The sequence below is a fragment of the Ammospiza nelsoni genome, chromosome 7 (genome assembly GCF_027579445.1).
Source record: "Ammospiza nelsoni isolate bAmmNel1 chromosome 7, bAmmNel1.pri, whole genome shotgun sequence".
Classification (NCBI taxonomy): domain Eukaryota; kingdom Metazoa; phylum Chordata; class Aves; order Passeriformes; family Passerellidae; genus Ammospiza; species Ammospiza nelsoni.
In genome coordinates this window covers 8,614,362-8,631,081 of record NC_080639.1, presented here as the reverse complement: position 1 = coordinate 8,631,081, position 16,720 = coordinate 8,614,362, and the positions used below count along the sequence as shown (strand labels likewise).

At 37.1% G+C, this 16,720-nt stretch overlaps 1 long non-coding RNA gene across 2 annotated transcripts in view; it reads right to left on the bottom strand.

Moving 5' to 3' along the window:
- The window catches only part of LOC132075747 (uncharacterized), a 48,365-nt gene extending 34,359 nt beyond the window's left edge, over nt 1–14,006 (bottom strand). For both annotated transcript variants that reach the window (XR_009418815.1, XR_009418816.1), the window contains exons 1-2: nt 13,911–14,006; nt 12,670–12,819 (exon numbers count right to left, since the gene is read on the bottom strand). This is a non-coding gene — a long non-coding RNA (uncharacterized LOC132075747). The remainder of the gene's footprint in view (nt 1–12,669; nt 12,820–13,910) is intronic.
- Nucleotides 14,007–16,720: the final 2,714 nt, after the last annotated feature.

Sequence of the window (16,720 nt, the reverse complement as noted above, 5' to 3'; positions counted from 1 at the left end):
AGTAATTAATCCCCCAGATATTTTGGCATAAGCAAATATTTTTAACTTCCAGCCCCTTGTGGGACATTTGGCATTGACTTGGGGAAGGAAAGGGCACAGGCGGGGCAACTCGAATCGCCAGGAAATCTTTGAAGGAAATAAATTCTCTATTGCATAAAAACATAAAAGCTGCTTTCTGGTAAAACAGCTTGGAAAATTGAATTTTCTTCTCTCTTTCCATGGCAGAAGCAAGGGCTAGATGAAAGCCTAGGTGTGATAATGCAGTCTGCTAGAGCTGCAGTGCCATGACAGAAAAGCACGCTGCTCCTAAGAGCATCCCTGAACTGCACTGGGCTCGAATGCAGCATTGCATTTAAAACACAGCAGAGATCTACTCTTGGCTGCAATAAAAATCATGGCATTTTCATCTGTTTGCTGTCCAACACACACTGCTGTGGCTCTTTGAAAATACAGAATAATAACTAAAGTAAGAAGACATTATTTTGAGGGAAGATGTTTGAAAAAGCCAGCTGTATGTTGTGCAAGTTGAAAATTTAGTGACCTTAGTTACTTCATTGATGTTCATATCTTCTGAAATGTGGGGGGAAAGAAAACAAACCCTAAAAAAATCACTTTCCTTCCCACATCTTTCACCTGGTTTTCTTTAAACTTGAATCCATTTCGAAATATTAAGAAAAAAAAGTTGTTATCACAAATCTGTTATGTATCAGAACAATTACTGTCACATCTGTTAACATTTAGTTTTCCCCAGCTCTTCATCCTGTCCCCCTAGACTATGGTTTCTTTGATATGAGACTAATTGGTTATGATGGGTTTTCTCTTTGCAGGTGTTCCTATGATGCTTAACACCTTGATCCAATTTTCTTAGAGCAGGCAACCTTTTGGTCATGAGGAAAATTCTGCTCATGATGATTACATGTGCAATGCACTAAATTGCTCCAGACAGCTTTGTTTGGAAATGCATGAAAAATCAGGTCTCACTTGGGAGAAACGCCAAGAAAACAATCTCAGCTTTTTCACTGAAGTGACAGACATAAAATCCACAATGAGGATCGACAAATTTCTTACAATAATGAAAATCACTAACCACTTAATTTCTCTGTGCAGTTGATTTCCTTCATGTTCCCTATATCTCTAAATACATACCAGACCTTTCTGGCTTAAAAATCTCCCCCCAAGAAAACCCAAATGCCCTACAAAAATACTCAAATTGGGAAAACAGTAAGAATTAACTGATTTCCCCTAGAATTTTAGCCCAAATATACAATGATTCAGGTAAGCATTAAAGAATCACCAGCTATTTCAATATAACTATATATTTTGACACACAAGTAAAACTTTTGGTGGGTTTTGTTACTGATTTCCATAGGAACAAAGTATCCTGAAATGGGTATTATGATTGTTAATTAGACTCATTGAGGGGAAGAACTTGTTCCATACTCACAAAAGAAGCAAGAACAATTATTAGCCAAGCCTAAGCTGGAAATCTGTAAGAGAAGTCCAAATATCTGGTAAGAATAATTAGGTTAAGCCAAATATAATTTATTCCAAAAAAATCTCTTATGTTTGTGATGCCCACTGCTTCCAGTCTGAGCGAATAACATGAACCACAGCTTGTAAAAGGTGCAGTGTCCATCACAGGCAAATACTGCGATGAGAAATTTTATTTAAAAATGGATCTTATTTTGAAATAAGGCAATTCTATAAGCATTTGTATGTTTTTCTGTGATGCAAAATTATTTTTAAATAGTATGGTTTTATTATCATGCTGAAGTTCATCATAGGAAGCCAAAAATATATTAATAATGACAAAAGAGAATTGGTTACAGATCTTGTCCTACAGTGAACTACAAAATCTTAGGAAATACATCTTCATAAAGTTAATGCATAATTGATAGCCATATGAGGATCTTTTGTTTTTTTCTGATCTAAGTTCTACATATAATTCAACCAATGTTAGTTGTTAGTCTAGAATCCATTCAGGTTAAACACAAGATTAACTATGTGAATGTAATTAGGGCAAGGGAACTGGCTTGAAAGAAATGTCTATAATTTCCCTCAGTTTTTCACCCTGCAATCATCCTCATTCAAGCGTCAGATACTGCCAAATTTTACAAAATATTTATCATACAAATTGTGAACATCAGGAGGTTTTCTTAGGTTCTTTATGCTTTTGTTATATTTTTGTTACTTGGATGCAATAAACACAACTAAATTTTCATGGTTTTCATATGTAAGCCGCCTGTTTGAATCCCATAATCTATGATTTTTAAACTTAGTTGAAAACAGTGCTGCTCTTTGTATCTATCAAGTTCAGCCACCATTGTAGCACAGGAGGGGCTTTCTGAAATTCATTACAGTTTATCCTCACAGCTGCCCAGCAAGGTCAGGGTATACCATCCTTATTTTTAAAGTGGCAAACTGACATCCTGAATAAACTGAATTTTTGGGAGGACTGGAATCCACCACAACTGCTCTGGCATTGTGCTGCCAAACTAGCAAAGGCAAACCTTTCTCATCCTGGGCAGTCTTCCATCTCCTGCCCTCCTCCAATGTGCTCCTTGCACATTTGAGCCTTGATCACAAGGTGCTGACCATGTGCTTATTCTGCCATGTGCACCAAGATCTGTCACTCTACTAAATCATTCATCTCATCCTTAAGAGGTTTTTTAATGAGTTTTAGGAGTTATTTTATGAGCTACAACAGGTATTGCTTAGCTCTAGTCATCTGTGCCTTTATTAAGCAAAGGCATAAAAAGCCTGGCTATTACTTTTGTTTTTCTCTCTAGTTTGGGATTTTTTGAGTGAGAACTGTGATGCACTATGAGAAAGGCTCAAACTTCCAGTAATTCTAAAAGCAGGAAATACCAGTGAAAACCGGTTTCTCGGGGGACACCCAGTCTAAATACTTGGTTCTGAAAAATTCAGATAGTCAAAAAAGAATCTATTGCTGGGTGTTCAGCTATACTGGGATTTTTCAGCACATTCTGTACCATATATTTGATAGGTTATTGTCAGGTCCTGAAGTGATTTAGACAATCCCTTCAGAATGTAAATTAAAATATACAATATCTACATTACACTGAGGCTTTTACCTCAAGTAGGACATTATTCTATTTACCTTCAACTTTGTAAACTACTGAACTACCATCTTAAGCAGTTCAGGCTTCAGATCCCAGGAACAACTTCTTGACTCTTATTTCTCTAATAACAATTCTCCAGTTAAAAAAAAAATTCATTTATTGCAGAAATGTAAAACAAAATTACTCCTCTGGTATCCAAAAATGCTCTGTACTCCAGAGATGCCTTTTCCTACACGAGGCATTTCATTTTTCCACCAAACTCATCTAGTGTATCTTAATTATCATCCACCCATTTTCTCATTATATTCTCTTTAATGGCTGAAGGAGACCTATGATAGAAACTTTAATTTTTAGTTGAACCTAGAAGCAGACATTCAGACTCTTCTGTGCAATAATGGAATTTCTAGATCATTATGATATTCATAACTTCTACAATATCTCTAAAATTTTATTGCCTATTCTGTACAGCAAATATATAAGTTGATTTTTCAGTGAAACACTGGAAACATGACCAGAACTTATAAAATAATAGGAGATCAAACTGAGATGGTACTGATTTGAGTTCTCTTTTCAGTAAAGCTATTTCAGGCTAATCTATCTTTATCTTGGCACACCAGGAATTCGGGCATCCTTCAGTTTTTACAACTCACTTAAACAGCAAAGGATTAACAATTAATATTATATACTTCAAACTGCAACCAGCCTCAACTCCTCACTCCAGAAATATTTCCTTTAACTATAGAAAAATAATTCTGTGCATTAAAATCAGAAACCTGCAACACAATCATTATTAATTACCAGCTGCTTTCATGACTGAGAACATGTTTTTATTGGCTATTCAAGACTGGACATGCACACAGATAAGTCCCTTACATTGTTCCCTTTCCACAAAAAAAAAAAAAAAAACAAAAAAAAACCAAAAAACAACAACAACAAACAAAAACCAACCACCACATAAAAAGCTTTGATTTCTTTCACTGTGCATTGTTGAAACATAGAATGTGTGTTCCTCCACCAATTCAATGCAGAATTTATAGTCACACTGTACTTCAGAAGCACAAGGGTGAACAACACCTCTTTTTGAATGCATCCAAAGGAATGGCTAATACAAACATGTTCAAATGAAGAAATGCTTAAAACAGATATTTAAAGTCTACTGAAATCATGTGCATTTTGCTTTATACTATTCAAGTGGATTTCAGGAACTCCTGTTACAGCTTTGCACAGGAATTCTCTCCTAGGTAACATGTAACTTGCCCCCCTATCCTAAGTAATTTGGGCAACATTTTTTTATCAGACACAGGATTCACTTTATACATCACATATATATATATATATATATATATATGTGTGTGTGTGTGTGTGTGTGTGATTTATATACAGCTTATATCACAGGATATAAATTCCACAGGATTCACTTTTTTAACCAATATTTAACATCTATATAAGTCCATCAATTCTACCTTTGAAGTCTTGCTTTTAAAATCTGGCATTTCTTTCAAATCAATTAGTCCCTTAACATCATCTTCTTATTAACCCATCATGAATAAATAATTCATATTTAGTATTTCAGTAATTCACAAGGCTATACATGAGGAATAAAAAGCTGTTGTCTTGACTCGGAGAGGGCAGTGTGTCATGGCCATGAGTACTTGGTTTATCTACTCTCAACAGGGCAGCTAAAAGCTAGATGGGAACAATTTTTTTTTGGCTTTTTTTCAATTTAAAATCAAGTTTGGCCCACTCACAGTGGACAGTTATGAAGCAGATGGTCAATGGAAAAGCATGAATAAAGAAACAATTTTCTAATATTGAACCTAGAATCGTCTGCTTTGTTTTTTATGTGCCAAAAAAATGCCAGAGTAGACATTACCTATCAATGCTCAAGACAAGCTCTTGATGTTAACAAAAAGGCACTTATTCTCAAGATCTGGTTAATTACCAGTCATTACCATCATTTCCACGTTTCCATGGATGTTCTGCCATCAGCAGTCTTTTCCTCTGCATACTGTTAATTCCCCATGGCACTGCAACCCCTTTGTGGCATTCAAGAGCAGCTCCCACTGATATTCACAAAGATCAGCCCACTATGTCAGCTCCTCAGCCATTAGTGCAGTTTCTTGAGATTACTCCAGCTGAGTAAGCACTGTTTTGTTTAATTTGGTTTGTACTGCTTTTCAGAAAAACAATATGTGAAAAATAGTTCTATATTCAGGCCAAAGAATAAAAATTTTAGTCTTTAGTCACTCATGCTTAGGCACAGAGAGATAAAAAGGGAAAAAATTTCAAAGGAAAAGAACAGTGGCTTAAAATATAACACTCATTCTATTAGCATATTTCTCTAAGTAGGAGTCCAGTTGTTCTAAGAGTACAACACAGTTAGTTTCATGTTTTGCTTGAATTCATCATTGCTACTTCATATTACTTCTGCATAAAAGGACAATTAGGGGGGAAAAAGGGCAAAAAAATCACTTTTGACTGAGAAAAAAGACTTTTCTCTAGAAGAAAGACACATCAATAGCTAAGTTTCAACCTCATACTAAAAAACTTAACATTCTGCTTCAAACTATTAAAAACCTTGTGGTTTTTGGAAGCTGTTGGCCTAAAAACTCCTGCACAAATCATCCAAGTGCCAACAAAGCAGACAAGCAGAGTAAAAGCAGTGAGGCAAGATCTGGGAGCCCCAAACAAATGAAGGGTGAGCCATGAGCCTTTATTAGGAGCAAAGGGCAAAGCTCAGAGCTGGCTCATATCACTAGATTGTCATAGCTGGCACTGGCAAGAAGGGATTCCACTTTTTATTGGGCAACAGCTTATATTACAGAGGCTTTACTGACTACTATCTATAGGAAGCTATGGCAGATTCCATCAGCAGAAGTTGTCACAGAGCCAGCCTCCAATTTTACACTTTGCCAGAAGTCAAGAGACATCAGACACCTACTGACAAACAGCAACTCTTTGGGAGCTTTAATACACTTAAACTCACAAATGCTTCTGAGATGGTTTATCTCTTTTGGAAGTGTAAGAGACATTTATGGCTCTTCAAGACAGTACTTTACAAATTCTAGTAATGCCACTTGCCTTTTAGTCTAGATTATTGCCTTTCTGCAAAGAATACAAGCTGGTGGTTGACAGTATACTTCCTCTGTGCATTTATTTCATTCAAATTCACAGAGATTCCTTGTTTGTTCACGTTTCAGAAAGCAATTAAGTATTAGACCTCAAAATAACAGCAGAAAGAATGGGATTCTTTGCTCAAAGAGGACTTCCTGTCACCAGGAAATTAAATGTTTCTTCTGGCAGACAGTAAAGTACACACAGAAATAAAAATTAATCTGTAGGCTTACACTTACATGCTTTCTCAAAGTTAATTAAGAAGGAAGGTTACCCAAGGTTCAATGAATGAGGCAATGCCAACTTAGGAAGTGATCTCAACTTACGAGAGAGCAAAAAACACAAAATTTCAATTGTTGAGAAGATGGAATAGATGCTTGTATTCTCTGATTTTTTGAAACTGTGATTTTGAACTCCTGTATCAGTGCAGGTAGGGTTTACACAAAGAAACACACTCCCAAAGATGAGTAAAAAAAGTGAAAAAATATTGCATAATAAACACAGAAACAGGGTAGATCCTGTCTGCTTATTAGCCTGACTTGCCTAGATATCAAGAACACACAGAAGGAAAACCAATTCCCAAATCATGCACAGGCAATTCAAGAACTCAAATTCCACAGGTGCAAAAATTTCCCAAGTTTTCATGTCAGTAAAAAGAACAATTAATAAAAGATCAATTACTTTAACACTATCAGTGCTATAAAAAAAGGGGGAAATGGATAATATTTTGGGGGTGAAAGTAGTTTCTCAATCATCCTGTAATTAGTGACTTTGACAAGGATTAACTTGTGGAGCTGTTTTACCATTTTACTTGCCACTTTCACGCCAAGACAGGGCTTAGGAGTGACAGTGCAAACCTAGTAGCACATGTTACTTGATTTAAGGGAAGGGAAGGAGGGTAAAGACTTCAAAATGATTTTTCTGACAGTCATTCTAACTGGCTGAACTATTAAAGCTTTGGTCTTCAAATGAAATCCAAAACAACATATTTATCACTTCTTGCAACCCCATTTTTGCAGAAAGAACATTGATACCTGGAGAAGTGAAGAACCCACCTGTCAATGATAGCTTGGACTGTGCATCTTAGAAATTGGTAGTACAGAAACAACTTACCTTCTGGGCATAAATCTAATTAGGAAATCAGGACTAAGATAACCCTAGAGACTAAAGACACCTGAGATGTAGGATTTAGCTCTTCTAAGAACAGTGTGACAGGAGGCCATGAGGGGGCATTCTGCTAGATTTGGTCACACAAATGTAGCCAGAATAAAAAATTCTGCACTGTAACATTTGCAGTCCTGTTTCAGTTAAGGTGCTTTGTGAAACACACAATTACTCACTTTCAAATCTGTCTCTGTCACCGTCCAAAACATGGGCCTAGGGAAAGCATTTGAAATACCTATATTAATTTCACTTAATTCCAGTAAGCAATGACTAGCAAAGAGGAGCACATACCTTCTGGAAATCTACATCAGAATTACTCTTCAATGCCATACATTCTTTAAGTCTAGGATAAAGCAATCTGATAGATTACCAAAAAATCCCTTAAAGTATCATTGAAGTTCACATGTTTTAGAAATGCTATAATTAAAGTACCATGCATGCAGAGAGACAGAGAAACAGTTCATTGCTTTCAAATATAGTCAGGGGTCCAACTAGACATACAAACTTTCATATCCCCTTTTCATGCTCACAGCCCTGGGATGAGGACTCAATTGTTAAGCAAACTTCTTCAAAACTTTACCAGCTTCAACTCATGACAGAGCTGCATAACTCATTCCTAGATTCATTTTCCCTAATGTTTTTGTATAATGCATAGGTTCTAAAAATACCCCACAAAAGCTGAAAAGCATAAAAAGCTAGCTGATCTTTATGGCAGGACAAGTTATTTTTGCCATACACTAAGAAAAAGATTTATGCATGTGGTAGAAACACGAAATAGATTTGCATTACTGTAAAAGACTGCTGTTTTATTTTGACCTTTTAAAATGTTTAGATAAGATCAGAGTAAAATTAACAGGCAGTAATCACCCTCTCCAAAGTAAGTCTAAGTAAATCTATAGTGCTTCTCCATTAAGAATTCCATAAGCCACTGCATACAAATTTAGTGTGGGTCATCGAATGCTTGCTCCAAAAATCAGTTTGGAGCCACTTTTATCAAATGCCAGGAATAAGGAGTGAACTCCTTCATGTTTACTCCACGCTGCTCTGGCAGGAAGCTAACAATAGCAAAGGAACTTGGAACTGCAGGACTAAATCCCCATTTGTCTCACCCTCATAGTCATAAAACTGTTTATGCAGATAAAAAGACTGACAATCGTATCAAGTGCTGTGCACTGAATTACTGAAAGCTTCCAAACACCCTTGCTTAAAGAAACTTATAGCCTTAAGTAATCAGCTTCTTAGCAGACAGCGTGAGAATTTTTAACACAAGTAAAATATAGGTAAAATATGGTGAATTGTTGTTCTTAGGTAGAGTATGAGTCTTTCTTACTTTGCATGAGAAATACAATCTCAGAGTTACCAGCCTTATATTACACAAGGGGAAATATAATCCAGAAGATTCAGTGTTTGTATCTAGAAAAAAGAAATTATGCATGCAATGTGGAAGGAAAAAATAAGAATGACAGGTGGCAGACTCAAAATTGTTTTAACACAAGTTGTGTAGCTACACCAACTGCTGTGGAGAAGGCTAAAACAAGCAACAAATAGAAATATGTTTTAATTGCTGCACTATTTACTTTTGTAAGCAATGTAACAGTAGTCACATTTAAAGCATCAGACTAAGTAAAAGCAAAAGGATTTAGAAAGCTAAGTTGGAAGAATTTCTGATTGATTCTTCACATTTCTCCTTAACAGTTTTTTTCTCACATCAGAAACATTATTAAGAATGGCCTCTGGTATGGTCTTCCTATGCAGAGCATACAAGTGCTTCCATGGTTTATTTGGTACATTCCAGATACATGGTTTCACAAGAGGAAACAGTAGGGAAATCATCACAGGGTGCTCCTGCTCTCCACACAGCCCTTGATCCCCTTAAACCAGTTGATTTTGACAGAAACATTGGCATATCATGTCACAGGGCAAGCAGCAAGGGCAGGGTTGGTAGGTGGAAAGAGTGCTTTAAACTGGTACTAGCACTAAATGCTTCAAAATTAATGATCCAGGCACCCAGCAGGTAGATGATAGAAATGCCAGCTTCAGCAGCCTTCCCACATGCACCCCATTTCCTTACTCTCACTTATTTATACCACAGTAACTAGTATAATTAAAGCCTAACATGAATAGGGTTAAAAAATGTAAATTCTTCTTTCTTAATGTCCTGTTTTCACCCTGAATTAATTCAGACATTCAATTTACAAAGTTCTACAGAAACACTTTCTCTGTCAGACCTGGAGCAAGGAGAACTGTGATCACATTTTTAAGAAATCTTTGCTACAAGAAAGGCATCTCATGGAACAAAACAGACCACAAGGGAGAAAACAAGTCCTGCATTACAGCTTTGTTGCTCTGCACAGCTGGTGACATTTCCCACAGATGTCCCTACTAAACATCAATAAAATGGAACAGCACAGAAAAAACAAAAGATAAATTACATATGTCATTTGGCATGGGTCATACCTCAGGTGACAATGCTTCAAGTATCAGTGCAACAGGAAAATAATAGCAATGAACTTGGAAGACATAAAACAGAGAAGAAAATTCTAAGTCCCATGAACACACACAACAATCTACAGGATTTTGTCAAGGACTTTCAGCCTCCAGTAGTCTAAAAAAAAATCAAGATTCTAAATATGGATTTAGAAACCTTACCAGAGAATAGGATAAGCAAATATATCAGCATTCAACAGCTCTTACAAGTTTAAAGACTGCAAAGAGCCTGCAAGGGCCCTAAGAGGGTCTGTCCTGGAGGCTTGTCTGCCTGGGCTGGGGGCCAAGGCAGGGAGTGCAGCTGCAGCCTGTCCAGGCTGTCCCCCTCCCTTCCCTGCACTGCCTGGGCCAAAGCCCCTTCCCGTGGGAGCTGCATTTCAGCTGAGCCTCAACCATCAGCCCTCCTGCTCATCCTAGGTCCTGTTTATGCAGCCCACAGTGCCCCAGCCTGGCCTGGGCTCAGGGGCCCTGCCTGGCCATCCCAAGGCTGTGCTTGCCCTCTGCTCCGTCACCCTCATCTCCTGCCTCAGCCTCTCTCAGGGAGCAGCCAGCCCTCACTGCTCCATGTCTGTCGAATGTTCTTCTGCTCTTGTATTCATGAGGGAATGGAAATGACAGGACATGATTTATACTGGTCTAATTACAACTGAAATAACTCTTATCCAGCTAGCTTGACAAAATGAAGCTGAGAGGAAAATATAGAATAAAAATGTTATTAGGTCTGTCTGACGTTTGTTGCAGGCAAATAGTCCTTATGAAAATTAGACTCTCTAGTCACACGATTTCAAGATGAATATGGAAAGGATGGTGTCTGTCGCCACTGACATGACAGGAAAACTTGACCTTTGACTAGAAATTTAAACAACTGGCTGGCAATCCCTGTATATGGTTAAAATCAGCTGTGATGAAACAAGAGGGTATCAACTAAAACATTGAAGCTTAAAGAGAGCAGATTTTTTAATAAACTTTATAAACGTAACTTGAAAATAGTTAAGATTTAAAATTCTTGGATGAACAGTAGACTAATCTGGACAGCTTTCAAGGGAAAGGTGGTGTTTTGGTAGTTCTAATCATAAATTGTTTAAATTTATTCAAGTCACATAGCTCTTCCCCAGGATATTCTGTCAAGTGACAGGCCTGCACTCACTATCTCAATTTCCCATTCTTTAGAATGGGACCGCTTATATTACACTGCCAGATGCAGGTCCATCTGTTACAAATGAAAAATCAAGATACTCCATGGAATTACTTTCCAGAGAATCTTTGTTCTATCAGGTTATTTTTAACACATTACCTTTCTTTAAAGTTGCTTGCCATCAGGGACACAGTCCATTTCATACAGTTCTCCAAATGGCAATATCATTTTTCCATTGATAGTTATTTGTGCTAAAAGAATCAAGTTCTTTAACTAAGAGTTTCTCAAGACAAGACAAAATGCAAAGCAAAGTAACAACCCAGTACTTGGCCTGACATAATCCTTCCAAAAGCAGCCTCTGTTGCTAGAGGCAGGGAAAAGGAAAGGCTGTATTTGCAATTAATGAGAAATTAATTTTCCAATGAGTATCATTTCATGCATATCCCTAATCTGGGAAAAGTCTGATCTCTCTTCACCTCAGAAGGAATTACACATCCCCAAGGCCAGGCTATCTGCTGGATCTAATAATTGCTGGGTAACCAGAGACACGGGATTAGAACAGAACTGTTCCAAACAACTTCTGTTGTGCCAGTTTTCTGACAAAAGGAGCTTTTCTTGTAAATTACACTGGCAACTAATGGTGCTGGATCTCTGTACCAGCAGGAATCATAGGAAAGCAATGCCACAGCTGGAACTTGTTCTTCCATTAAAACCAACTGGGACCATGGAAAGCTGATCCTGAGCTTTTGCTCAGCACATATTATCACATTAGCAGGGTTCTGATGTACATAAGTATCCACACCATGATACAGCAGGAGAATCCAAAACAGGGGGTTGAAAAATGGCAAAAAAATAAGAAACTCTTCTATAGATGCTCAGTTCTGCAGCAAGACAGAAAAGAGGATAAGTAACCAAATACGGACAAAAATAAAGTGAAAAATAGAAGGGTGGGAATATTAAGGTGATTAGGAAACAGAATGCAAAAGAAATAAACTATAAAGGAGATAAAAGAAGTTCATGGAGCAAAAAGTAAGAAATGGAACAAGCTGAGCATGCATAAACATTAATTATGGAGAATTCAGATTCCTTCAGCTCCAGATTTTTGTTAGTGATAACATTGACTGATTCAGTTACAGATATTAAAAATTAATTAAGAACTCATAAACTCAGGCAAAACTAACAAATTCCTGCCTCTGACTGAACTGGGTTGAGCATATAAAGCTGGTAATCAATTTGACCCTGAAAACTTTCCTGGTTAAACACTGTCAAGAATGACCAGCTTGACAGCTTAGGGGTGATTCACAACCAGTTTGACTAGCATTCCTCATTTAAATTGATTAACACAAGTAGACATGAAAATGTCTGCAGCTTGACAAGTGAAACATGCAGTTGTACATAAAACTTTCAAGGGATTCAGAAAACATGTGTGGATTGGCAATAAAATATGTTTTCCATGTAGAACCACTATTTTCTAAAGCCACAATAGAAATCATCTCAGGCTGCACACAGAAAGATGTAGCTCAGCAGGCAAATCCTTAAACATGTAAAACATACAGTGGATCCAATTTCTGCCATAACAAACAGGATTTACCTTTGGTTCTGCTTAGGAAAACTAGCAAAAGAAGTCTTTCCCAAAAGCTGAGCTGGGAAACTGTTACAAAGTCAAAAAATAGAATAAATAGTTACCTCTTGATCCAATTGATTCAGCAGCACAAAAGGGAATGATTTGCAGCTGGGGCAAGGTGCGCCACTATTTGCCACACCCAGAGAGAGTCCTGACACACCTGGCCAGACACAGGAGTTCTTAATCAGTCCTTAATGAGTCAGCTTCATTACCTGCAGGCAGAGACCAGAGGAATGAGCACCTGCACACTTCTCACAGTTATAGACTCATCTTAGCACTCCACTATGAAAAATGCAGGGTAAACAGAATGTACAGGAATAGCAGAGCTACAGGTACTGCAGGGTGTGCTCTTACAACCATTTGTTTTATCTTCACTGCTTTCTGTTTGTCTGCTTTGTATTTTAATTTAGAAGGAAAGTTAGTCCATGCAGATTATTGGTGTTCCACAAAAAGCCTACCAAAAACACACTGCAAAAATCCCCACACATGCCAGCAAACAAAAAATATGAAGAAATAGAGGTAACAGGCGAACTTCAAAGCTTAAGCATATTTAATTTGGTTAGAAATGTAAGCCATTGTGACAGACAACACAAGAGATTCTGATACTGTTTAAGAAAAAAAGAATGGTATGTTTTTAATTTTTAATCACATCTCTCAGGATCAGTGTATCTTCATACAAACAACATGACTTGAATATGTAGTTTCAGTACTGAGAGGTTCAGCTGCCTAAAAAATTAGATCAATTTACTGTTTCTGAGCTCCTCTTCATCTGTTCACCGCTGTGCCTCAATAATTTTATAACTTACTAACCATAATAGCACACTTATGGACCCATACATAGTCATTTAAACAAAAAAGCAAACACAGCTACTTTTATATCTAAAATTTTGGGCCTGAGCATTAAGCAAGAATTTACCTTTAGACACTTCATGTTTCCTTCTCAAAAAGGAAGGCTTTCTTTCTAAGGGAAAGTGGGCAAAATTACACATTAATTATTTCCAAGGATTCATCTTAGTTATTTTTGCTTCTGCAAAATTTGAAGGGCAAGGGAACATACAGGGAAGAATTTTTCAAGTTTTGATAACATATGGAGAACTCACTGAAACCCTCCAACCCAAATTCTGAAAAATAAGTGTAATAATTACATCAGCTTTTTAAAAAATGTTCTTTTAGAATAATTCCACTTACACCAGTGCACACTCATAAAACAAAGAAATATCTTACTTTGGTGAGATATGAGTATTTGAAAAAATACTGTAGCTTCCCATCCCAAGCACTTAGATCAATTTTTTAATCTCCTTACCAGTAATACCTGTTATAAAACACATTCTTTTTCTTTCTTTCTTTTTCTGGTGTGCTCAGCCATTCCCCAGCTCCTACTCCAACTGCAACCTCTCCCGTGTGAGTGGAAAGAACGGTGTAGCTCCCAGCAGGTAATTAATTGCTGTGAGGGGTCGTTTTCAGAGAGATTGAAAACACCTGAGTGGGAGGAACAGCTGTGGGGCTGCTGGCAGAACAGACACTTGTTCCCACACACTCAGGGCTTAAATGACTGAGTCCTAAGAGCTCTGCACTACCTTGGAAATTTAAAATGCTTATGTAAGGCAGGACTAAATGTCTCATGGTGCTCTCTCACCTTGTTAGAGGCAGCCTCTTCTCTGCAGAAGGAGGGAGAGAAGAACAAAGAGGGTCTCAGCAGGAGCACACCCCTGTAGCCAGCATAGTCAGGTGCCCTCCTCCACTTGTCTTCCCACTCTACTCTTTCAGTTGTGATTTATCTCTTGGGTGAAAAAATGGCATTGAGGGACTGAAGCAAATGATTTCAAATTTCCTGTGTTCAGGAGAAAACAGGAGACTCAGAACCTCAATTATAAGAACCATGTTGGGGAATAAAAAAGAAAACATTGGTCTCCATTTTGGAAAAATACACAGTCAACCCCTCCTGACCTCAATAGTGTAATATTACAGTCAATATTTGTATCTGTGCTTTTTCAAGTTTATTCAATTTATTTTGGGAAAGTTCACAACAAAAATCACGTTCACTTCTCTTGCACGTGGCTCAGACAAAATGTGCATTACTCCAACACAGGCACTACAGTTAACCTGGAAAATTTAAATAATCCCAATGATGAAGGAACTGATACTGGCTCATGATGCTGATTAAAAAATTCTGATAATCTATTTCTGTCCCCTCACAAATTAAAACTAGAAAGCAATCTAAATACAATGCAAAATGGGTCCAGTTAAATTATTTTGCACAGATGTCTATATTTTATTTTAATGTATTAATAAACACCATATTTTATGTATTTTTCTGCACTCTTTTGTCACATCAGTACCATGTTTTATACATTTAAATTACCTGCAAAGATGAGGATAAAAAAAAGTGATAAAATATGACTGGAAGCCAAAACTAACTGTCAATCCAATACTAAATATAATCTTTGCATGCCAGAAACAATGTCTTTTCTTGATATTGCATTTATTCCCCCTGGAGTGGTTAGATTTTCACTTCCTGAAGATAAATATGAATTTTAGAAACCTGTATTACTGTCCTGCTTCAGAAAAAGGAATCAAAAGAATTCCATCACATTTCATGTCTATTCTGTGTTAAAGTGCCATAAGTACTTTTATCTTCCTTATGAAAAAAAGGAAACCAGACATTCCAATTGGCTATCTAATTTATTGCTACTCTTTTTTTCTATTCATTGATGATTTACATACAAAATGTTCTTTGATTTCTGTGCTGTTAAACTACCCAGGGTAAGGAGACTTGGAGAAACAGATCAGATTGAGCACTTGTAAATGATCAATATATTCTCTTCCTTCTGGAAACTTGCATATGGACAAGGAACCAGCTCAATGGTTATTTTAAAGTGAAACTGGTCATATTTAAAGACTTCCAGAAAAACAGATGGATAGAAGGTTTAGTGAGGAAATATTTAATCAGAAGAGATTTGGTAAATTAATCTGTAAATGAATCCTTGCATGTGTGCTCTTTTCATTACAGGGAAGCAATATCTCTGCCAATCATCTCCCAGCTTTTCCAGTGCCAAAGTGCACCTTAGCCCACACTGCCCCACCAGACTTCACTGTTTTAGCAACAGCCTCCTACACTTACAGGCCAGCTAGTACAACCTTTTACATTAAAACAAAACCCAACCACCATTTCTTCCTACCCAAACTTCTCATTTTGACTCCTCTAAGGATTCCCAGGAAAGATTCAGCTTCTGGAGGTTGTTGACGGGCAAAATCTAGAGGTTACCTAATATGGGAGTTGGAGTGTGATTTTGATGTTCCAGACACAAATGATTTGGGGGTATGTGTCTAATCTTACAGTCCAGTGAAGTAAGCAAAATAAAAGAATAAAGCTCAGTTTTTAACTGGCTGTATTGTTTTCCAAAATAAAATCTCACCAGACTATCATTAAAAATAGTCTGTTATTAATATTATTATACTGCTATATATTACTATTGTACTACTGGTTATTTTCAAACCAGTTCTATAATGGCCTAAATTCACATCATAGCAATACCTTACAAGCCTCACCATAATGTTAGCTTTTGAGTATTTATAGCTCCACTCTTTATATCACAGGAAAAGTATGCAGGGTCTTATACTCTGGCAAGCAGAGATCACAGTGTCAGGAAACTCTATAGTCACTTTGCTATAGTGCAGGAGCTTCAACAAATAATAAAGCACAAGCCTTAAAAAGGCAAAGCATCCAGTGTGTGGAACATCTTAATCTATTTCAGAAGAATTATTTTACCAAGTGGTAATGATTTCACACTGGTGATTCTTTTTTTCTCATGAGCATAGTAATAATTTATATGTAATTCTGAATAGAAATCTAGGCTGAAATGACTGCTTGAAACTCTAGACAACTTTTCTTTCCAGTCCTTGCTGAGCTTATAAAATGGAACAGGTGTTGCAGTAACTGGACTTGTTCCTTTTCCCTTGAGGTAACTCTGTGCCACAAAGAAATCAAGAAGCCTCTTGCTTACATTTCTCCAAGCATATTAAAGAAGGCTTCACTGTGAAAATATTTGATAGAAATAATAACACTAATTTACTGCTATTTACCACAGCTGCCTTCCATCCACTTCACACTGA